Source organism: Pristis pectinata, chromosome 15 (assembly GCF_009764475.1).
Source record: "Pristis pectinata isolate sPriPec2 chromosome 15, sPriPec2.1.pri, whole genome shotgun sequence".
NCBI lineage: Eukaryota > Metazoa > Chordata > Chondrichthyes > Rhinopristiformes > Pristidae > Pristis > Pristis pectinata.
The window spans coordinates 7,633,403-7,658,693 of record NC_067419.1 but is presented as its reverse complement, the minus strand read 5'-3'; positions in this window follow the sequence as shown (position 1 = coordinate 7,658,693).

Here is a 25,291-nt window from a genome sequence, read left to right as displayed (position 1 = left end):
AGAGAACTCGTGGGATGAATGGCCACTCTCATGCTGTAATATTTCATGATTCTGATCTTGTTTCCTCTTCTTAAACTGTCGCCAAAGGTCTTCAGTTTTCATGCATCCTCGGCCTGTGTTCACTGACTGAACCCACCGTCACTGGAACAAGTCCTGTGAATCTCTGCTCCACCCTGTCCAGCCCTCTCAGGGTCCGACGCATTTCAGTCAGGTCCCTTCTCATTCTCCTACACCACATCGGATACAATCCCAGGCCATTCACCTTTCCTAATGACACAATCTGCATTTCCAGGTATTAGTTCAGTAAACCTGTACTGGACTTCTTCCAACAAATTAACATCTTTCATGGAACATAGAACATAGAACAAGCACAGCACAGAAACAGGCCCTTCAGCCCACGATGATGAGCCAAAATAATTCAATTAGCATTAAAAACTTAACTAAACTAATCCCCTCTGCCTACACATGGTCCATATCCCTCCATTCTCTGCACATTCATGTGCCTGTCTAAGAGCCTCTTGAATGCTTCTATCGTATCTGCCTCCACCACCACCCCTGGCAGCGCATACCAGGCACCCACCACTCTCTGTGTAAAAAACTTGCCCTACACGTCTCCTTTCAACTTACCCCCTCTCACCTTAAATGCATGCCCTCTCATATGAGACATTTCGACCCTGAGATAAAGATATTGGCTGTCTATCTATGCCTCTCATAATCTTATAAACTTCTATCAGGTCTTCCTCAGCCTCCGCCGCTCCAGAGAAAACAACCCAAATTTGTCAGCCTCTTCTGATAGCACATGCTCTCTAATCCAGGCAGCATCCTGTAAACCTCTTCTGCGCCCTCTCCAAAGCCTCCACATCCTTCCTATAATGGGGTGACCAGAATGAATGCAATACTCCAGATGATGCCTAACCAGAGTTTTATAAAGCAGCAAACATAATTTCCCAGCTCTTGAACTCAATGCCTCAAATAATGAAGGCAAGCATGCCATACACCTTCTTACCACACTATCAACCCTGTGCAGCCACTTTCAGGGAGCTATGGACTTGGACCCCAAGATCCCTCTGCACATCGGCACTGTTAGGGGTCCGGCCATTAACAGTGTGCAGTCTCTTTACACTTGATCTCCCAAAGTGCAACACCTCACACTTGGATTGGTTTCCTTAAGTAAGGAGACCAATACTGTACAGTACTCCAGATGTTGTTTCACCGATGCCTGATATACTATAACTGCAGCATCACCTCCCTAGATTTGTATTCTATTGCCCCAGCAGTACCCTCAGAAGGATGTCGAATCCTTACATATATTGTCTGCTCGCTTTCCAAGGAACCTGGACCCTTCATCTTGTAGTCTTGTATATGACACATTTGTGAGCAAGACTTTCATGATATGGCTTTTACACTGCACTCCATGAACTAATCTGCACCCATCTTGTATTGGGCCAACTTCGAGTCCCTTCTCGATACGGCCCTTCCTAAAATTCACCTGGTGGGAGATATCTGATTGATTTTTTTCTCTCCTCTTTCTTTAAACTGCAAGCAAAGGTCTTCAACAATCTCACGGAATGTTATGATAAAATCAGAATGATTATTGTGGGGCAGTCAGTCTGTTCCTCCTGCTCTGGCCCTCCTCGTGTTCCTAACACCTCATCCTAAGACATTCACTTTCAAATTCCTTGTCAATCGAGAAATATGTCCCAGCCCCTGACCCCCACTGCCCCCAGAGCTCCCCACCCAAGGAGGATTTTGGCATATAATCCTTATAACTCAAGCATCTCTAAGGAGAGGCTGGATGGGTTGGAACATATTTTCCCTGGAGCATAGGAGGCTGAGGGGTGACCTTATGGAGGTGTATAAAATCATGAGGGGCACAGATAGGGTGGATGATCACAGTCTTTTTCCTAGGGTAGTGGACCCTCACCACTGGAGATGCCCTCTTCCCTTTACTACCATTGGGGAGGAGGTACAGGAGCCTGAAGACCAACACTCAACGTTTCAGGAACAGCTTCTTCCCCTCCGCCATCAGATTTCTGAACCGTCCATGAACCCATGAACACTACCTTGTTATTCCTCTTTGCCACTATTTATTTATTTTTGTAACTTAAAGTAATTTTTATGTCTTTATGTCTTGCACTGTACTGCTGCCACAAAACAACAAATTTCACGAATATGTCAGTGATAATAAACCTGATTCTGATTCTGATTCTAATATTAAAGGACATAGGTTTAAGGTGAAAGGGTACTGGTATTGGTATTGGTATTGGTATCGGTTTATTATTGTCACTTGTACTGAGGTACAGTGAAAAACTTGTCTTGCATACCGTTTGTACAGATCAACTCATTACACAGTGCATTGAGGTAGTACAGGGTAAAAACAATAACAGAATACAGAGTAAAGTGTCACAGCTACAGGGAAGTGCATTGCAGGTAGACAATAAGGTGCAAGGTCACAACAAGGTAGATTGTGAGGTCAAGAGTCCATCTCATATAGCAGAATTAAGGAAGATTGTGGATTCTGATATGCTGTAGCTTTGGGAGTAAGTATGGTATGTGAGTGATAAAAGTTTTCACACTTCTATGCAGGACCATTCATTTGGGCATGAATAATGCCAAATGTTTCATGTCTCCCAAATTTCAGAGGTCCTGGTGAATGCCCTAAATTAAAACAATTATACATGTTTGGGGAGGTTCCAGGTACCTTGGGAGATTCTTCAGTGATTCAGGCAGAGCAGCCAACCCTTTCAATACTGCTTCAGATAGACAGCTGAGGTCTCACAAGAGAATGGACTGTGGCTTGTTTTACAGGAGCAGTCGATTGATCTGTGTGAGATAATGAACACGGACTCTCACTGCTCCAGGAAACTCTGAATGTAAACTCTTTGGGCATTGCTGGGAATTTGTAATGTCCAAACAGCAATCTTCAGGCAGTCACTTAACATCATAACAAAATACACATGAGATAGAAGAATCCTATTAGCACGCTACAAATCATTTTCTTGTTAAACAGCCTTTTCCTGCCAAGAGGTTTGTAAGCACCGACAAAAGCAAACCCTGGCCAGCGATGAAGTGGAAGGTTTTATACAATGTGGGAAGTCACGCACAGGGAAAGTAATTGTGGTGATTGGCTCCATAATGTTACATTCCATGGAGAGGACATTTCACCTTCAGTACTTTCTGCCTGATTAGGACATATCCAGGAAGCCTGAACTTCCACTTGCCAATGAGAACCCTTTAGTCCTTCCAGCTCTAATCACAGTTACTGGGAGTTGGTTCCCATTAGGTTCCCCATAACAGAAAAGGCATTGACTGAGATTCTTTCATAGTGTTTCACAGAGGCAAAACCGGATTAAAACCAGATTAAAATGGAGGCCAAGCTAAAGCGGAGTTGCTTGATATGACAAAAGCTTGGTTAGAGATGAGCTTCAGAGTAAGGAAATGGTGCTCAGGGAGGGAGCCGGAGGTGAAAGGAGGGGAAATGCAGAATCAGAATCAGAATCAGATTTATTATCACTGACATATGTCATGAAATTTGTTGTTTTGCGGCAGCAGAACAGTGCAAGACGTAGAACTGCTATAAATTACAAAATAAACAAATAGAGCAAAAAAAAAGGAATGACGAGGTAGTGTTCATGGGTTCATGGACCGTTCAGAAATCTGATGGCGGAGGAGAAGAAGCTGTTCCTGAAATGTTGAGTGTGGGTTTTCAGGCTTCTGTACCTCCTCCCCGATGGGAGTAATGAGAAGAGGGCATGTCCCAGATGGTCAGGGTCCTTAGTGATGGATGCTGCCTTCTTGAGGCGCCGCCTTTTGAGACATCCTCAAAGGTGGGGAGGGTTGTGCCCGTGATGGAGCTGGCTGAGTCTACAACCCTCTGCAGCCTCTGCACATTGGAGCCCCCATAGCAGGCAGTGATGCAACCAGACAGAATGCTCTCCACCGTAATAGCTCTGAGCAGCTCAGAGCTGCAGGATGTGGGGCCAGGCGTTCCACAGTGAGGGCACAAGAGGCTGCAGATGCTGGAATCTGAACCAATAAACAAACGGCTAGAGGGTCTCAGCCGGTCGAGCAGCATCTGTGGAGGCAAAGGCATAGTCAACGTCTTGGGTCGAGCATCCTTTTTGCTTCTGCAGATGTTGCTTGACCCTCTGGAGTCCCTCCAGCCATTTGCTTTTCATTATTCCAGAGTGAGGGGAGTTCACAGCTGTAGTGAGGGAGTGAACTTAAATAGGGGAACAGGAGGCATGTGCAGGAGGTTGTGGGGGTGAAGCTTGGTGTGCTAGGAGCTGTTGTAGGTTAGTAAGGACTGTGGTGTTAAGTGAGAAACATTGATTGGAAAACAGAGACGGGGAACTACAGAGGAAATTCCCAATAATGGGATCTGGAGGTAACAGACCTGGGTAAGCTTTGCGACAGCGGGTAGGCTGAGGCAGTATCGGGTACAGGAGTGGAAATCATGGGTCAATGTGGTGAAGAGAAAATTGGGAGTAGAAAGCCAGCTCAGGGCTGATGAGGATACCAAGGCCCAGTTCAGCCAGACTTGCTTGGGAGGGAACCGAGGTAGAAATGGAGGTTCAAAAAATGAAAAAACACAATGATAAACTGAGAGACTCGAGTGTCCAAGTCCACAGGTCAATATGGTAGTGAAGAAACCGTACGGCATAGGTTGGGACATAGAATATAAGTCAGGATGAATAACACGATGATGCTGGAGGAACTCAGCAGGCCAGGCAGCATCCGTGGAGAAAAGCAGGTGGTCAACGTTTCGGGTCAGGACCCTTCTTCAGGACTGAAGATAGGAAAAGGGGAAGCTGAATATATGGGAGGGAAAAGCAGAGCAGTGATAGGTGGACAGAAGAGGGGAGGCGGGATGAGCACAGTGTGGTGATAGGTAGATGCAGGTAAGAGGTAGTGATAGGCAGGTGTGGGGGAGGAGGGGAGAGCAGATCCACCGGGGGATGGGTCAAAGGTAAAGAGAGAGAGGGAAAAAAAGTAGAAAAAAAGGCTAGGAAAGAGGAGAAGAGAAGAAGCCTGGTGGGGGTGGTGGGGGGGGGGGGGGGGGTGGGGAAGTGGGTGGGGATTACTTGAAGTGGGAGAATTCAATGTTCATGCCATTAGGCTGCCTGGCCTGCTGAGTCCCTCCAGCATCATTGTGTTTTTCATCTAGATTCCAGCATCTGCAGACTTTTATTTCTCCAGGTTCAAAAAATTATGGTCTCAGTTTTCCCTGTGGTTAAACAAAAGAAAGTGCGGCTAATTTAACATTGATCATCAGACTAGCAGTTGGACAATAAGGCCATAAGATGTAGGAGCAGAATTAGGCCATTCAGCCCATTGAGTCTGCCCCGCCATTCCATCGTGGCTGATTCTGTTTTTCAACCCCATTTTCCCTCCTTCTCCCTGTAACCCTTGACACCGCCCTCATCAGTCACAAAGCTATCAATCTCTGCCTCAATGACCTGGCCTCCGCAGCCGTCAGTGACAATGAATTGCACAGATATCAGGAGTAAAGACAGTCAGGCAGGATATCAAGGTGGGAGTCATCTGCAGATGGCGTTGTCGCAAGGACATGAGGTAATGACGAAGAGGAGGAGGCAGAAGATAATGTGTTGGTCGCTGCGGTCATAATGAAGAGAAGGCAGATACATTAGGGACATTTAAGGGACTCTTAGACACATGAATGTTGGAGAAATGGGGAGCTTTGTGGGAGGGAAGGGTAGATAGATCTTAGAGCAGGACAAAATGTCGGCACAACATTGTGGGCTGAAGGGCCTGTATTGCGCTGTAATGTTCTATGTTCTATGTTCTATGATGATAAGCCAAGACTGGAGATGGTTTGGCTCGTGAGTTCTGGGCCATGAGTTGTTGGGGTCAGACTTGGTTCATGAGTTGTCTGTGCAGCTTTAGGTTAATGGGATATATAAGCACTCTGTAGATGAATTAAAGTTTCCTGGTTCTTGAGGGAGAGAGGGACCACTGTGCTGAAGGACAAGTAACACTTAAAGAAAATTCCACTTCTTTCCCTGCACCTGTTGCAGACTTGCTGAGCGCTTGCATGGGTCCATATAGAATGTTCGTCTGATACCTGTCATTAAGGGATGACTACCTGGGGCAGATAGATGTCCAGTGTAAATTTTGGGAGAGGAGACTAACTGGCGTGTTTGGGACCACCTGCCCACAAGTGCACAGCTTTAATACTATCTGATCACCCTCTGTGGAAAGGGGTTGTTACAGGTCTAAGGCTGGGGGTAGTGATGCTAAATTACAAGGATGGGTAGAAGTTCAAGGCCACTATAATCAAATTTGAAGGCAGAATACAAGGTTAATGGCAGGACTCTTAGCAGTGTGGAGGAACAGAGGGATCTTGGGGTCCACGTCCATAGATCCCTCAAGGTTGCTGCGCAGGTCGATAGGGTTGTTAATAAGGCGTATGGTGTGTTGGCCTCCATTAGTTGGGTTATTGAGTTCAAGGGCTGTGAGGTAATGTTGCAGCTCTATAGCACTCTGGTTAGACAACACTTGGTGTATTGTGTTCAGTTCTGGTCACCTCATTATAAGAAGGATGTGGAAGCTTTAGAGAGGGTGCAGAGGAGATTTACCAGGATCCTGCCTGGATTGGAGAGCATGTCTTGTGAAGATAGGTTGAGTGAGCTGGGGCTTTTCTCTCTGGAGAGAAGGAGGATGAGAGGTGACTTGATAGAGGTGTACAAGATAATAAGAGGCATAGATCGAGTGGACAGTCAGAGACTTTTTCCCAGGGCCAAAATGGCTAACACGAGGGGACATAATTTTAAGGTGATTGGAGGAAGGTATGGGGGGGATGTCAGAGGTAATTTTTTTTTACACAGAGAGTGGTGGGTGTGTGGAATGCACTGCCGGCAGAGATTGTGGGGGCAGATACATGAGGGACATTTGAGAGACTCTTAGATAGACACATTGAATGATAGAGAAATGGGGGGCTATGTGGGAGGGAAGGGCTAGATAGATCTTAGAACAGGATAAAATGTTCTAAGGGGCAGAGTTGAGGCTTTGGTGCTGAGTTGGAGATGGAGTGTTAGTGAGGAGGTGATGGGGGAGCCAGAATGATTAGAAGAAGGAATACACTGTCAGGCTTACCAGTACAGCACTGCATAGGGAAGACTTAAATGTCCCTGGAGTGACAAGTGATGGTGATCCCAGGACAACGTGGTTCAAAGCCCCTCTTGAAATGGGGCATTGAGCAGGGAAAGACATCTTCCTGTCTACAGGGAAACTCAGACCCAGAAAAACCTGGTCAAATTTCTGGAGCAATACCAAATGGAAATGGTCGCCACCACACTTGGAAAAAACTCAATTTCAACGGGATAAAATGGAAAAGAAAATGGTACGTGATTGAATTTCCAGACAGGTCAGTCAACCAGTGAACAAATTAAAAACAGCTAATCGAATGTTGGCCTTTATTTGAAGGGAATTAACTTACAAAAGGGTGGCAGTGATGCTTCACTGGGACAGAACTTTGGGCGAAGACACACTGACCCTGGAGTGATTCACCAAGTTGATACCGGAACTTAAAGTGTTAAATTATGATGAGAGATTGCAGAAGCCTGGCTTGTATTATTCTATAACAATTCTGGAAAATTTATAGAACAAAGCAGATCAAAATTCCTTATTTCATTTTCCCATTTTATGATTCTGATCATGGTGCACAAATCAATATCACAATGACTGCATTCCTGTCAGAAGTGTGCTAAACACGAGATACTTTTAATGAAGAGTGAATAAAAGTCAGCAGGTGGGGCGGGGGGAAGACTGAGCTTTTGAATGGATGTGACAGAAGAACAGTCTCAAGCCTGAATGGTGGTGCAGTTCACACCTTTGCCAAGTAGTGAGGCTAAATTTAGAATGGTGCCTTTCAACACAAAGAGAGCTGGCCAACTGTGGCGCCACAGAAAGCTGAACTGTTCACGGTAATTGCTCTGGTGCTTTATTTTTGGAAATCCAGACAACTGCCGACTGAGTAAGTTTGAAGTGTTTTTCTTGTCAATAGCTTTGGCGGATAGAGCAACGTTTCAGACAGCTGAGTACAATGGAAGCATTTTTAACCTGCAGCACATTGCTTTCCGAATTTAACCCTTCTATTCACCCATGACAATACTGGGGATGATGAGGCTCTGTGACCAACTCTGTTGCAACTCCCAGGTCACAGGAAGGATGTCATGACATCCCCATGATATAGGAAGGACATGGAGGCTTTGGAAAGGGTGCGGAAGAGGTTTACCAGGATGCTGCCTGGATTAGAGGGCATGTTCTATGAGGAGAGGCTGGACAAACTTGGGTTGGTTTCCTTGGAGTGGTGCAGGAGGAGGGGAGATCTATCTAGATAGAGTAGCCAGCTGGTATCTTTTTCCTTGGGTTGGAATGTCTATTACTACAGGGCATGCATTTAAGGTGAGAATGGATGTTCAAAGGACATGTGCGGGGCAAGTTTTTTTAACACAGAGAGTGGAGGGTGCCTGGAATGCACTGCCAGGTGTGGTGTGGAGGCAGATACAATAGAGGTGTTTAAGAGGTTCTTGGATAGGCACATAAATGTGCAGAGAATGGAGGGATATGGACATTGTGTAGGCAGAAGGGATTAGGTGTCATTAGCTTAATTTATTCGGCACAACACCATACGCTGAAGACCCTGTGTCTGTGCTGCACTGTTCTATGTTCTATGTTCTATGGCACTGACAGGAAACCAACAGAGCCCACTGGCAAATTGATGAAATGCTTCTGCCATTTCCTTGGGAGTTCCACTGGGCTTCCATCCAGGGCACAGAAAAAGAGGGAGATCCCGAGAGCACCTTGGGCCTAAAAGACAATGAAGGCCTTTTGCAGCGCAGTCTTTGTTGCAGTGTAACAGTGATGGCAGAAACTCCGGTTCAATTCCCGCCACTGTCTGTAAGGAGTTTGTACGTTCTCCCCGTGTGTCTGTGTGGGTTTCCTCCGGGTGCTTCGGTTTCCTCTCACATTCCAAAGACGTATGGGTTAGGAAGTTGTGGGCATGCCATGTTGGTGCCGAAAGCGTGACGACACTAGTGGGCTGCCCTCCAGAGCATTCTATGCAAAAGATGCATTTCACTACGTGTTTTGATGTATGTGTGACCAATAATGATATCTTATTAAATAAAAAGACTTTGTGTCTCTGATAACATCCACAACTGTTGTGTCAGCTCAAGCTTCCAGTAACTTCATGGGAAATTCTCCTTTAAATCTTAAATATTGATTAATTTTTGGGTGACTCAGTGGTGCTGTCGTTAGAACTGCCACCTCACAGCTCCAGTGACCTGGATTCAATTGGGACCACCTGTGCTGTCTACGTGGAGCTTGCACATTCTTCTTCTGACTGTGTGGGTCCCCCACCTCCCCCTTCCCCCCGGGTACACTGGTTTTCTCCCATGTCCCAGAGATGAGCTGTAAGTCAGTGTATGTAAGTGGCAAAAGAATCAATTGGTATTGGTTTATTATTGTCACTTGTACCGAGGTACAGTGAAAAGCTTGTCTTACAATCCGATCGTACAGGTCAATTCATTACACAGTGCAGTTACATTGAGTTAGTACAAAGTGCATTGATGTAGTACAGGTAAAAACAATAACAGTACAAAGTGTCACAGCTACAGAGAAAGTGCAGTGCAATAAGGTGCAAGGCCACAACAAGGTAGATCGTGAGGTCAGAGTCCATCTCATTGTATAAGGGAACCATTCAATAGTCTTATCACAGTGGGGTAGAAGCTGTCCTTAAGTCTGGTGGTACATGCCCTCAGGCTTCAGGGGGAACCTGCGAGCAAGTTTGGGGACTGTATTGAAGGAAGGATGTGCTGGCCCTGGAGAGGGTCCAGAGGAGGTTCACAAGAATGATCCCAGGAATGAAAGGTTTAACATCTGAGGAGTGTTTGATGTCACTCGGCCTCTACTCGATGGGAGTTCAGAAGGATGATATTAAGACTTTTTTTATTAGTCATGTGTGCATCGAAACACACAGTGAAATGCATCTTTTTGCGTTACTGTGCTGAGGGCAGCCCGCAAGTGTTGCCACGCTTCTGACACCAATATAGCATTCCCACAACTTCCTAACCTGTACGTCTTTGGAATGTGGGAGGAAACCGGAGCACCCGGAGGAAACCCACGCAGACATGGGGAGAACGTACAAACTCCTTACAGACAGCGGCCGGGATTGAATTGAGGGGGGATCTCATTGAAACCTACTCGATACTGAAAGGCCTGGATAAAGTGGATGTGGAGAGGAAGTTTCCATTAGTGGGAGAGTCTAGGATCCGAAGGCATGGCATCAGAATCACTTTAGAACTGAGATGAGGAGGAATTTCTTCAGCCAGAGGGTGGTGAATCTGTGGAATTTGTTGCCACAGAGGGTGGTGGAGGCCAAGTCACTGGGTGTACTTAAGGCAGAGATTGATAGCTTCTTGATTGGTAAGGGGGTTAAAGTTCACGTGGAGAAGGTCTGAGAATGGGGTTGAAAAAAATCAACTATGGCTGAATAGCGGAGCATTCGATGGGCCGAATGGTCTAATTTTCTCCTATATCTTTTTGCCCTGATGAGCAGGTGTGAGAGGGAATAAATCTCAGGGGTAGTGAGAGATAAGGAGAGGGGGGAAGGGGCTGATGGGATTGCCCTCCTGGGAGCTAGCATGGACCAGGTCCAACCACGTGGATGCCACGGTCAAGAAAGCTCACCAGTGCCTCAAGAGGCTAAAGAAATTCGGTATGTTCCCTTTGACACTCACCAACTTTTATCGATGCACCATAGAAAGCATCCTTTCTGGATGCATCATGGCTTGATATGGCAACTGCTCTGTCCAGGACTGCAAGAAACTGCAGAGAGTTGTGGACACAGCCCAACCCATCAAGGAAACCAGCCTACCCTCCATGGTCTCTGTCTATACCTCTCGCTGCCTTGGTGAAGCAGCCAGCATAATTAAAGACCCCACCAACCTGGGTCATTCTCTCTTCTCCCCTCTCCCATCAGGCAGAAGATACAGGAGCCTGAGTGCACATACCACCAGGCTCAAGGACAGCTTCTATCCCATGGTGATAAGACTATTGAACGGTTCCTTTATATGATGAGATGGACTCTTGACCTCACAATCTACCTTGTTGTGACCTTGCACCTTATTCTCTACCTGCAATGCACTTCCCTGTAGGACACTTTACTCTGTTCTGTTATTGTTTTTACCTGTACTATCTCAATGTACACTGTACACTGCACACTGTACTACCTCAATGTAACTGCACTGTGTAATGAATTGACCTGTACGATTGGTATGCAAGACAAGTTTTTCACTGTGCCTCGGTATCAATACCAATACCAGTTGGCTGAACAACCTCATTCTGTGTCGTTAAAAGGAAAATGAAGCATGTTTAATTTATGAGGCCAGGTACAATCAACCATGTTTCAGAAAATCCACCCCATTCTGTTTTGATAATGTTGGTTGAGGGGGTAAGTGTTGGACAGGACATGAAGGAAACACCTCTATTCCTCTTCAGAATGGTGCTTTGGGATCTGGGAGTCAGGTTAATGTCACGCCCGAGAGACGGCACTTCCAGCAGAGCAGGGTGTTGTGTCAGTCCGGAGTGTGCGCTCAGTCTCCAGAGAGGACTGAACCGTTTGATTCAGTGGGAGTGCTCCTGCCACCCCTGTGCTATGGGGTGAGGGCGGTGGAGACAATGGGTGCTGATGGTCCTGGGGATTGGTGCCAGTTCACTGGGGAGAGCTAATCCATCTCCCACTCACTCAGTTCACATATTCACCAGATGGCAATGATTATTGCTGAAAACTTGTCCTGAAGGTAAGTTCTGTACAGTCAGTTCCTCTGATATTTGTGAAAATGATATTAATTTCACATTTCCTCCATTATTTCATCCAACATACACAGGAACTTTTATTTAAAACATTGCCAGATTTTATTTTTGTATCTAAGAGGGGACTTTGTTCTTTAGGTGGTCATTAGTGCATGCGTATGTGAGTTTTTATTCTAACTATACACAATGCCAGGAATACAATAAGTCGCAGACAAGACCCAGAGACCAAAAAAAAATCCCTATCTGGATGCATCTGGATGAATTGATCTGTACGAACAGTATGCAAGACAAGTTTTTCACTGTACCTTGGTACAAGTGACAATAATAAACCAATACCAATACACCAGCATCTTGCTTATTCCACTTTCTCTAACTCCTGGGTGTGTGTGCAAAGGTGCCTTAGGTAACATGATGCATTTACATGCACCACGACAGGCAGTCTGCATCTCAGGGTAACAGAGGCCCCTTAATTTCTCTCACCTGGACCGTCTGAAGAATCCCGGGAACGAACTGCCTCTTGCCTTGTTGGCGAAGTTACAAACCAAGAGGGGATGAAAACTCCCAACTCAGATATCAGACCAATTCAGCCTGCCTCAGTCTCTCATAATTCGTTGCAGACTCAACAATGATATTGTCTGAAGTGCCAAGTTTTACTTGTCACAACTACTGGTGTTCTGGAAAGCAACAAATTCAGCCTCTACAAAGCGCAGATAATAAATCAAATGCAACAAATTCATCCCAGTCATCACCTCAGGGTGATTCACTGCAAGACCAACGCCTCTGCTTGATCCGAAATAGATTTGGAGCAGCTTGGAGGGGTACGGGCATTCTGTAGGTAGGAGGGATTAGCTGTTAGCACAACATTGTGGGCTGAAGGGTCTGTTCTGTGCTGCACTGTTCTATGTTCTATGAGTCAATCCATGGTTTCATCGCCAGGTGCCAGACTGGAACCCCTCTAAGGCACGTCCAATGTTCTATCCTTTGAAACTAGAAGAACAACACCTCATATTCCACTGGGGTGGCCTACAACCCAATTGAATTTCTCAATGTCAGGTAACCCACTCCTTCCCGCCCCCACCCCCCCCCCCCCACAACCTCGTGTTCCTTTCCCACTCACGCCGGTCCACCCAGGGTCTCTCTCGCTTTGTTCGCCTATCCCATCCCTACTGGCCTTTTCACCCAGACGTTACCCTCCCCCACCCTGCCCCAACTGCCCATCACCCCCACATCCCTGTCCACCATCATCCACCTCCCCCCCCCCCCCCCCCCGTCTGCTTCCACCTATCAGCTACCAACCTTAGTCTCACCCCTCCCTCTCACTTCTAAACCCTGGATCTCTTCCCACTACCCTCTCAGCCCTGATGCAGGGCGTCACCCCAAAACGTTGACCATCCCCTTACCTCCACAGATCCGCTTGACCCTCTGAGTGCCTCCAACAGCTTGTTTCCTGCTTCTATGCAGAGTTAGGATGGGAAGGGGTTCCCTTGTTGATCTGTCTTTAAGACTGCAGATTCTCTGTCATAGTTACTAACCGAGGCTGCAGTGGGTAGTTTAGCCATCCCCACCAGAGTGCCTCTTACACTGCCAGTGCGGTGTGTCTGGCCCGCATTTGATCTTCAACGCCTCCCAGACATTGTTCTACCAATGTCAAGGTCTTGTAGGTAACCCCAGGCTCACCTTGGTCCTTGCCTCACCTCTTTTCTCTCTACCCTTTATCCCTCAGAACCTGTGGCTTGGAGCCACTGACACCCCAGCTCATCCTCCTCCCCACTCCACAAGTAAGAGCCCATTGGCATGAAACACAGAACTATTTACCTGTTCAAATATTTGAAATCTGGGGTGGGGGTGTTGGTGGGAAGGGGTTGCTGAGCTTATTTCCTAATTGCCAAAGTGCCAGTGCTCATGGTGTTTGGAAGTGAACCTCTTTGAACTTCGGAGCAGATGCTCAGAGTACCATCAGCTCAGCCATGATCACATTAACCAGTGAGGCAGGCTTGAGGGGTCTGGTGTTACACCCGCCCCCACCCCCCATTAGATAGAACATTGGATGTGCCTTAGAGGGGTTCCAGTCTGGCACCTGGCGATGAAACCATGGATTGAGTCATAGAACATAGAACAGTGCAGCACAGAACAGGCCCTTCAGCCCACAATGTTGTGCTGACAGCTAATCCCTCCTACCTACAGAATGCCCGTACCCCTCCAAACTGCTCCAAATCTATTTCGGATTAAACTAGTTTGTGAGGGGGAAGGGAACCGGAGGAGTAGGTCAGAGGAAGAAGGGGATGGGGAAAAGTTAGATCAAACAGGTAGAGAGGCTTTGGGGAAGGAGAAGCAGAATACAGGCTATAAAAGTAGTAAGGTAGATGGACTGAAGTGCGTTTACTTAAATGCAAGAAGTGTCAGGAATAGGGGAGATGAACTGAGGGCTTGGATAAGTATGGGGGACTATGATATTGTGGCTATTACTGAGACATGGCTGACGTCAGGGCAGGAGTGGATATTGAATATTCCTGGTTTTGGGTGTTTTAAGAGGGATAGGGAAGGGGGGAGAAGAGGAGGAGGGTTGGCGATACTGGTCAGGGACACTGTTACGGCTGTGGAAAGGATGGATGTTGCAGAAGGATCATCTCTAGAGTCCGTATGGGTGGAAGTAAGGAACAAGAAAGGAGCAGTTACTCTACTAGGAGTATTCTATAGGCCTCCCGGTAGCAGTAGAGATATAGAGGAGCAGATTGGCAGGTAGTGTTTGGAGAGAAGCAAAAATAACAGGGTTGTTATAATGGGAGACTTCAACTTCCCAAATATAGACTGGAACCTGCTTAGTGCCAAAGGTTTAGATGGGACGGAATTTGTTAAATGTGTCCAGGAGGGATTCCTGACGCAGTATGTCGACAGGCTGATGAGAGGAAATGCCATGCTAGATCTAGTTTTAGGAAATGAACCGGGACAGGTGAAGGATCTATTGGTGGGTGAGCATTTGGGGGACAGTGATCATTGCTCCATAATCTTTAAAATTGTCATGGACAGGGACAGGTGCAGAGAGGACAGGAAGATATTTAATTGGGGAAGGGCGAACTATGAGGCTATAAGGAGAGAACTTGGGAGTGTAAAGTGGGATGTCCTTTTTGAAGGGAAATGTACCATGGAGATGTGATCAATGTTCGGGGATCTTATGCAGGATGTTAGGGATAAATATGTCCCGGTGAGGCAGAGAAGGAATGGCAGGGTGAAGGAACCGTGGGTGACGAGAGAGGTGGAACAACTAGTTAGGGAGAAGAAGGTAACATACATAAGGTATAAGCAGCAAAGTTCAAACAGGGCCCATGAGGAATATAGAGTAGCGAGGAAGGAACTTAAGGGCTGAGAGAGCTAGAAGGGGACATGAAAAGGCATTGGCTAGTAAGGTTAAGGAAAATCCCAAGGCCTTTTTCACCTACATGAAGGGTAGGAGGATGGCTAGGGTAAAGGTAGGTCCGATTAAAGACAAAGGTGGGAGAATGTTCCTGGAGGCGGCGGAAGTGGGAGAAGTTCTCAATGAATACTTCTCTTCGGTATTCACCAAGGAGAGGGGTCTTGATGACACGGAAGGGAGTGCTGGTAAGGGTAATGTTCTCGAGGTTGTAGATATCAAGAGAGGATGTGTTGAAGTTGTTAAATAATATCAAGACAGACAAATCTCCGGGGCCTGACGGGATTTTCCCCAGGCTCCTTCGAGAGGCGAGGGAGGAGATTGTTGAACCGCTGGTAAGGATCTTTGAGTCCTCGTTGTCCACAGGTATGGTGCCGGAGGATTGGAGGGTGGCGAATGTTGTCCCCTTGTTCAAAAAAGGTAGTAGGGATAGTCCAGGGAATTACAGACCGGTGAGCCTTACGTCTGTGGTGGGTAAGCTGTTAGAAAGGATTCTACGAGATAGGATCTCTGAACACCTGGAGAATAATGGACTGATTAGAGACAGCCAGCATGGATTTGTGAAGGGAAGATCTTGCCTCTCAAGCTTGATAGAGTTCTTTGAGGAGGTGACGAGGAAGATTGATGAGGGTAGTGTGGTGGATGTGGTCTATATGGATTTTAGTAAGGCGTTTGATAAGGTACCTCATGGTAGGCTTCTTCAGAAGGTCAGAGGCCAAGGGATGCAGGGAAGCTTGGCTGTGTGTATTAGGAATTGGCTTGCCTGTAGAAAGCAGAGGGTTGTGGTGGAAGGAGTGCCCTCGGATTGGAAGGCAGTGACTAGTGGTGTCCCGCAGGGATCGGTTCTGGGACCTCTACTTTTTGTGATATTTATAAATGACTTAGATGAGGGGGTGGAAGGCTGGGTTAGTAAGTTTGTGGACGACACTAAGATCGGCGGTGTTGTGGATAGTGTGGAGGGCTGTCAGAACTTACAGAGGGATATTGATAGGATGCAGAGCTGGGCTGACAAGTGGCAGATGGAGTTGAATCCGGAGAAGTGTGAGGTGGTACACTTTAGAAGGACAAACTCCAGGTCAGAGTACACAGTAAATGGCAAGGTACTTGGCAGTGTAGAGGAGCAGAGGGATCTGGGGGTTCATATTCACAGTTCACTGAAAGTTGCCTCACAGGTGGATAGAGCAGTTAAGAAGGCCTATGGGATGTGAGCTTTCATAAATCATGGGATTGAGTTTAAGAGCTGCAAAGTGATGATGCAGCTTTACAAAACTCTAGTTAGACCACACTTAGAGTACTGTGTTCAGTTTTGGTCACCGCATTATAGGAAGGATGCGGAGGCATTGGAGAGGGTGCAGAGGAGATTTACCAGGATGCTGCCTGGATTAGAGCGTATGGAATATGAGGAGAGGCTTAAGGTGCTAAGGCTTTATTCACTGGAAAGGAGGAGGATGAGGGGAGACATGATAGAGGTTTATAAAATATTGAGAGGAATAGATAGAGTAGACAGCCAGCGCCTCCTTCCCAGGGCACCAATGCTGAAGACGAGAGGACATGGCTTTAAGGTTATGGGTGGGAGGTTCAGGGGAGATGTCAGGGGGAGGTTTTTCACCCAGAGAGTGGTTGGTGCATGGAATGCACTACCTGGGGTGGTGGTAGAGGCAGATACATTGGACAGGTTCAAGAGTTTGTTGGATGGGCACATGGAGGAACGTGAGATGGAGGGATGTGCAGGAGGAAGGGTTTGGATGGCGTGAGGGTGGTTTGATGGACAGCACAACATGGTGGGCCGAAGGGCCTGTTTTGTGCTGTATGGTTCTATTATTCTATGGTTCTATGGTACCTCCTGCTTGTGTATTGGGAGGGTTTGAACAGGAGGAACAGACTGATTGCCCAAGTTGGGAGTTTGTCGCAACATCCTCTGTGATTGTGGAGGATCTGTGTGTAATATTACAGGTTTAACAGATGATCTTGGAGTAAAATATCTGCTAGTAAGTAGTAATTGAAAGGCCTGGATAGAGTGGACATGGAGAAGATGTTTCCAGTAGTGGCAGAGTCTAGATCCAAGGACACAGCCTCAGAATAAAAAGACGTCTCTTTAGAACAGAGATGAGGAGGAATTTCTTCAGCCAGAGTGTGGTGAATCTGTGGAATTCATTGCCATTGGGTATGTTTAAAGCAGAGGTTTATAGTTTCTTGATTAGTAAGGGCATCAAAGGTTACGGGGAGAAGGCAGGAGAATGGTATTAGTATTGGTTTATTATTTTCACTTGTACTGAGATACAGTGAAAAACTTATCTTGCATACTGTTCATAGAGATCAATTCATTACACAGTGCATTGAGGTAGTACAGGTAAAAACAATAACAGAATACAGAGTAAAGTGTCACAGCTGCAGGGAAGTGCAATTGCAGGTAGACAATAAGGTGCAAGGTCAAACAGAGTAGATTGTGAGGTCAAGAGTCCATCTCATCGTAAAAGGGAACCGTTCAATAGTCTTATCACCGTGGGATAGAAGCTGTTCTTGAGACTGGTGGTATGTGCACTCAGGCTCCTGTATCTTCTGCCTGATGGGAGAATGGGGTTGAATCAGCCATGATCTAATGGTGGAGCAGATTCAATGGGCTGAATGGCCTAATTCTGCTCCTATGTCTTGTGGTCTGATAGTTTTATGGTCTAATCACAGTGTATAAAATACAGCATTCAACCTGAGAGTGAGAAATAATCATCAGCTGGAGAACTCAGCGGGTCGAGCAGCATCTGTGGGGGGAGGAATTGTCAATGTTTCAGGTCGAGACATTGCATCAGGACTGAGAGTTGGAGAGGGGAAAGTGAGAAACTTGGGTCTGAAAGTTACAACAGTGTGGTACATGTAAATAAGGGGGTTTACAGAGGAAGGTTGTGAGAGCTTGCTTAAGTGGATGCAGCAAATAACTTAGCAGGTAAGATAATGCAGAGATTTAAGAAGATATTAATTATGGCTCCCAGCAAAATGTATCCCAAGATTAGAGGCAAGCTTCTAAGGATGAGTTGGGGATGAACCACCCATGTCTAAGCAAGGAAGTTAAAGAAAACATGGATGACGGCAAAAGTTAATGATAGTCCTGAAGATAAATTCAGAATCCAGCAAAGGAGGACTAAAAAGCAAATCAAGAAATACATAAAATGATAAAAAATATTTCTTAAGGTACATAAAAGGGAAGACAGAGGTTAAAGGGAATATTGGCCCCTGAGGCTGGGAAATTGTTACGGGACAGGGAAAGGGCAGAGGAATTAAACAACTGTTTTAAGTCAGCCTTAATGGTAGAAGATACCGCAAGTGTCCCATTAGTACAAAGAAACACGGGAGGAACTTATTAGTATTAGGTAAACTAGTGGAGTTAAAGACCGGTAAGTCCCCGGGCTCAGATGGTGGAGGGAAGCAACATATATTCCCCATAACCTTGCTTTATAATTGGCTTTAGAAAACATAATGATGATCTGGGGCAAAGTTTTAGTTTCAATGTTAAAATCAAAATGGTATTTTAACTCCAATGTTCCTACCAAGTCATTGTGGCTGCGCACAACCCCCCTTGAAACACATACAGGTGCAGCACTAATGGGGAAAGCTAAGGGAATGCTGGCTTTTATCTCAAGGGGCTTGGAGTAAAAAATGTTGGGAAATCTCACTGCAACTGTAACAAGGCACTAGTGAGACCACAGCTTGCGTTCCGTCAAAGGTTTGGGTCCCCATATTTAAGGAGAAATATATAATGACTAGGGGCAGTTCAGAGAAGGTTCACTAGGATGATTCTGGATTTGGATGGATTGTCTTCTGAGGAAACAGGTTGGACCAGGATTCTTTGTTTAGAAGAATGAGAACTGATCTTATTGAGACATAGGGAGCTTGATTAAGTAAATGCTGAGATGATGTTTTGCCTCATGAGAGAGGGCAGGCACGGTAGTGGTTAACGTAATGTTATTACAGCACCAGCGACCCGGGTCATTTCCGGCCACCGCCTGTAAGGAGTTAGTAGGTTCTCCCCATATGTCTGTGCGGGTTTCCTCCGGGTGCTCCAGTTTCCTCCCACTTTCCAAAGACGTACGGGTTAGGAAGTTGTGGGCATGCTATGTTGGTGCCGGAAGCGTGGTGACACTTTGCGGGCTGCCCCCAGAACACTCTACGCAAAAAAGGTGCATTGTACTGTGTGTTTCGATGTACATGTGACTCATAAAGAAATCTTATCTAGTTCCAAAGGGTTTTGTCTCCAAAATAAGGGGTCCCCTTGTAAGACTGAGAAAAGGAGATTGTCGCCAAAGGCGAAGCAATCTCTTCTCTTGCTTCCTGTACAACCTTGGATATACCCCATCCAGCCCCAGTGACTTATCTATCCTAATGTTTTTCAAAAGTTTCAGCACATCCTCTTCCTCACGTCAACATGGCCTAGCGTATCAGCCTGCCATATGCCATCCTCACAAACATCAAGGTCTCTCTCTCTCTCTCTCTGGTGTATATTGAAGCAAAGTATTCAGTAAGAACCTCCACTACCTCTTCCGACTCCAGGCACATGTTTCCTCTTTTATCCCAGATCGATCCTACCCTCACTCTATTCATCCTCCTATTCCTCCTATTCCTCCTATCAAGGGGCCGATGCACATGCACCTGTCCACATCAATGGTGCTGAGGTCGAGAGGGTTGAGAGCTTCAAGTTCAGAGGAGTGAACATCACCAGTAGCCTGTCCTGGTCCAACCATGTGGATTCCATGGCCAAGAAAGCTCACCAGTACCTCTACCTCCTTTGGAGGCTAAAAAAATTTGGCATGTTCCCTTTGACACTCACCAACTTTTATCGATACACCATAGAGAACGTCCTATCTGGATGCATCACTGTTTGGTATGGCAACTGCTCTGCCCAGGACTGCAAGAAACTGCAGAGAGTTGTGGACACAGCCCAGCACATCACGGAAACCAGCCTACCCTCCATGGGTCTATACCTCTCGCTGCCTTGGTGAAGCAGTCAGCATAATCTAAGACCCCACCCACCTGTGTCATTCTCTCTTCTCCCCTCTCCCATCAAGCAGGAGATACAGGAGCCTGAGTGCACATACCACCAGGCTCAAGGACTGCTTCTATCCCATGATGATAAGACTATTGAATGGTTCCCTTCTACGATGAGATGGACTCTTGACTTCACAATCTACCTTGTTATGACCTTGCACCTTATTTTCTACCTGCAATGCACTTCCCTGTAGCTGTGACACTTTGTTCTGTATTCTGTTATTGTTTTTACCCTGTATTACCTCAATGCGCTGTGTAATGAATTGATGTGTATGATCGGTATGCAAGACAAGTTTCTCACTGTACCTTGGTACAAGTGACAATAATAAACCAATTCCAATACCAATATTCCAGATGCAATTTTTCCATTTCACTTGATCTCTTCCAGTTTTGAAAATCCTTCTTCCTCATTCTCTGCTCATCTTTCTCCGCACATGGGAGGAGAAATAATATGAACTAAAAATCTCTGAAGATGTACCAACATTAGAAAGAAGAAACCCAAGAATAACCACTTCCTCAAGAAGCATCCATTTCAGGGTCTGATTTCTGCACATTCTTTGTTTGGATTTATTTTCTTAAAATATTTTTGGCATTTTGAACAAAACTGCCTATGAACTTCCAAGGGAAATAATATTGTGGGCTAAGCATTTCCACGTAAAATACACGGCCATGCAATGTTTAAAAAAGCTGTTTATTTTGTCTCGCATTTGTTAAAGGAGCTCATAAATTGTAGGACTTGATGGTGGTCTGGAGACCCACCACAAGCAACTGTCTCCCTGTTGGGTAAAATGACACATTTTTCCCCATAACTTTGCTGTAGAAGTGGCATTCAATAACATTACAATGAACTGCAAAAAATCTTTAGTTTTAAGTTTAAAATCAATACAATATAGAGATATAAGATATCTTTACTAGTCACATGTACATCGAAACACACAGTGAAATACACCTTTTGCGCAGAGTGTTCTGGGGACAGCCCGCAAGTGTCGTCACGCTTCCGGCGCCAAAATAGCACGCCCACAACTTCCTGACCCATAAGTCTTTGGAATGTGGGAGGAAACCGGAGCACCTGGAGGAAACCCACACAGACACGGGGAGAACGTACAAACTCCTTACAGATAGTGGCGGGAATTGAACCCGGGTTGCTGATGCTGTACAAGCATTATGCTAACCACTACACTACTGCGCCTGCCCTATTTTAACTTCCAATTCATCGTATCTACTCCCTACCCCTCCCCTGTTCTAAACACAAGCAAAGTAGAAAGTATATTGTATGTTGGAAATAAATTTACCCACCCACGTCTCTCCAGGACAGAATACTTTGCATTCATTCCCAGCTCTCTCTTTAAACAAGTAGAACCGCGTAACTGGTCTGTGAATCACAGTGAAATTTAAGGAGGATTTTGCTGTAAGAAGGTTAGAATAGAAGCACTCCTTCAAGAAGCCACCACTTGAACAATGGGTCAAATGGCCCCACAACACTGAATCACCTCATGACAAATAATCGTCTCTCATATGAGTTTTGTTAACCACGTTTTTATCTGAATGAACAATATTGAGGTGTTCCATTGTGGGCTGAGACTGGGAGAACAATTGCTTTTTGGATAAAATACGTGGATCATTTTTTAAAAAATCTTTTGTCTGGGGGCTTTATGAGAATTCAGAAGGGAATTATTGGCATTGGTTTATTATTGTCACTTGTACCGAGGTACAGTGAAAAACTTGTCTTGCATACTGTTATTACAGATCAATTCATTACACAGTGCATAGAGGTAGTACAGGGTAAAAATAATAACAGAATACAAAGTAAAGTGTCACAGCTACAGAGGAAGTGCATTGCAGGTAGACAATAAAGTGCAAGGTCAGACAAGGTAGATTGTGAGGTCAAGAGTCCATCTCATCGTATAAAGGAACCATGCAATTAACTTTCTCCTCTCAAATATTTTTTTTGGAAAATGTTGGAATTGTTTTGAAAAAACAACATTAATCTTCAGAGTCAGCTGTAAGTTGGTCTGCACCATGTGGAGGTTACAAGAATGAAGTTTGAGGGCATGTTTTAAATCTGCCTTTGGTTTGATAAACTGATGAAGATTGAGTAAGAAATGAGAGTCATGATCAGCTTGGAAGGACTGTTCTTCCCTACTGCCTCCTTTATAGCCTTCCTCTCTCCACCGCCCCTTCCCTCCACACAATGCTATTTTATACCAGTGACCTCGTCCATTGGCCTCACTCCCCCAGCGTAACCCACCCTTACCCTGCTGATCACACCTATCCCATCCAGCCCAAACACAGGGGGCAAACTGACGACATTCATATAAAAAAACGGACATTTATGACTTATGGAGGAGTCGTCTCATGGACAGTTCTCAGAACTGAACCCTTACATTACCCTGTATTTTGTTCCATCCTTATGCAGCAGATGGTATACAGCAATGAAGTCTCCACTTCTGGCTGGCTTGTTCTTCAGGGTATCCGTGGACAGGTGTAATGGCAGCTCCCACCTTTCATTCTGGGACATTGCCAGGTCGTTACTCCACTGCTGTGGTCGGGATACAGGCAGCGCGAGCTGCCATGGAGATCCCTCAGGATCCATCCCTCTGGGAGAATTTCTGATGGTGTGGACTCCTTCAGGATGAAGGAGCCTTGGGACTAGCATGGAAGCAGGCACAGACCACATGATGGACTGCAGATGCTGGAATCTAGATGGAAAACACAACGATGCTGGAGGCGGTCAACTTTTCGCATCAGGACCCTTCTTCAGGACTAGTGGACATGATGGAGAGTTAGAATGGAACCTCTTCCTGTTCATGAAAAGGACCATGTTAATATTCAGAGTCCTTTCGTCCTGCCGACAGTGGTAGGAGACACCAGAGACCGCAGATGCTGGAATCTGGAGCAACAAACGATCTGCTGGAGGATCTCAGCAGGCTGAGCAACATCTGTAGAGGGAGAGGAATCATTGATGTTTCGGGTCGAGACCCTGCATCGGGACGGAAAGCAGAGAGGGAAGGGGGCCGGTGTAAAGAGCGGAAGAAGAGTGGGTGAGACAGGGGTGCTAGGGGACTGGTGGACTGAGGAGGGGCGTGAGATGACGGGCAGGTGGTGCCAGGTAGGGGAGGTGGGCAGAGGCGGAGCTGGGAGACAGTGGCAGGTGAATGGGAGATGGAGGCAGAGAGAGAGAGAGGAAAAAGGGGAAAACAACAGATGGGGCGAGGTGAGGGGAGGGGAGGGTGAAGGTGAGAGATGGCTGCTGGAGGGAGATAAACAAGAACACAAAGGTCCACCAGTGCTGGACTCTGGCACGCAGAATGGGGACCATTAGGGGAGAGGTGAATGGTAGATGGACCCAGATCAGATAAGGGAGGTGGGGTGGAACTTGTGGGTGAACCAGGTCGGGGAGGGGGACGAAGATGGGTGATGCAGGCTGGGGGTGGGGGGGAGGGTGGTTGAGGATAAAGAACAAAAATTGGGAGGCCTGGAAGAGGATTGGAATAAGGGAGGGAGGGGGAAAATGGGGGAGGAGAGAAGGGGTCAAAAACATCCCACACTCAACGTTTCAGGAACAGCTTCTTCCCCTCCGCCATCAGATTTCTGAACTGTCCATGAACGCGTGAATACTGCCTCGTTATTCCTTTTATTTTTGCACTATTTATTTTGTAATATACAGAAATTCTATGTCCTTGCACTGCACTGCTGCTGCAAAACAACACATTTCACAACATATAAGTCAGTGATAATAAACCTGGTTCTGATTCTGATTCTGATGTGAAACCATGCAAGTCGCATTTTAATGTGGTGATCTGGGTCAAAACCACCCAACACTTTTGAAAGGCAACTTTTCCCAATTTTGTCTCCTGTTTAGTGCATTAAATAAGAACAAACTCCAATTTCTTGGCAAAATGATCTTATTTAAATTAATTCAGTGGGAGAAGTAAGCCCGGAATGGGCGCAATATAATGAAAGGAGATACATTACCAGAAAACTGTAGCAGCCAAGTTCTGCGGCAAAATCTCACGAAAGATTGTCGACCCAAAATGTTAACTCTATTTCATTTTCCATAGAGGCTGCCTGACCTGCTGAATAGTTCCAGCAATGTTTTATATTACAGTGGGAAACTACTTCCTCAACTGACTCATACCCAAACCAATTCATAATACAGACCAATTAAATCAAACCATTCTGCGCACTGGGTCCTGCGTAATTTTAATACCATCGGAACAGATACACACTTTTCAGAAATACACAACTGCGCAGGAGAAATTGTTTTCTAAACCCAGGTAGAAATAAAGTAAACGAAAGGACTTTAGGCAGTGTGTAAGCTTAGTTTGGCAAGGTTGTCAAAAGTGGTCAAAAGACTCCACATGAAGAGCAGCAATAAGTAGTACTTTCATCCTGCTTCCCATCACCTAAATTGTAATCTAACATAATATATACCAGCTGCAATGCTGTTTTCCTTATTTAGCTGAGGAAATTTTTGTCAAATCAACTGGAGCAAAACTGCTGCTTATCTAATGTCACTGTTTAATAGCGGGGTCTGCAGTGCATCACATCTCCTCATGACAGCCCCAAATGGGAGAGGAAAGGTAGGCACTCATTACATTTGTATATATATATGATGTGGAATAACATACAGCCTGGAGTGTGTTCTGACAGTCACACATCTGACTGTTGAAGTTATATTGATGGATCGGTAATACTGCGGTTTATATTTTACATGTCAATTAAGCTTCATTTATCTCAGTGTGTTTCTGTCTTGTACTCACATCACTGGTCTAAAAGGTACTGATCTTAACTTGAATTGGAATAAAATGAAGCAGCCTTGATCCATTTGTACTGATAGTGTCACAATCACCAATTAAATCATGTATGAAGACACACAGAAGAAGCAATTAAAATCAAGAACTCAGGTGGAACCAAGTTAATCAATGAACATACCCAGCAGCCCAGCAGCCCAGTAGCAGAAGGGAGGAGCCAGCAGCAGAATTTTTTGAGGGTATGAAAAGGAGGCAG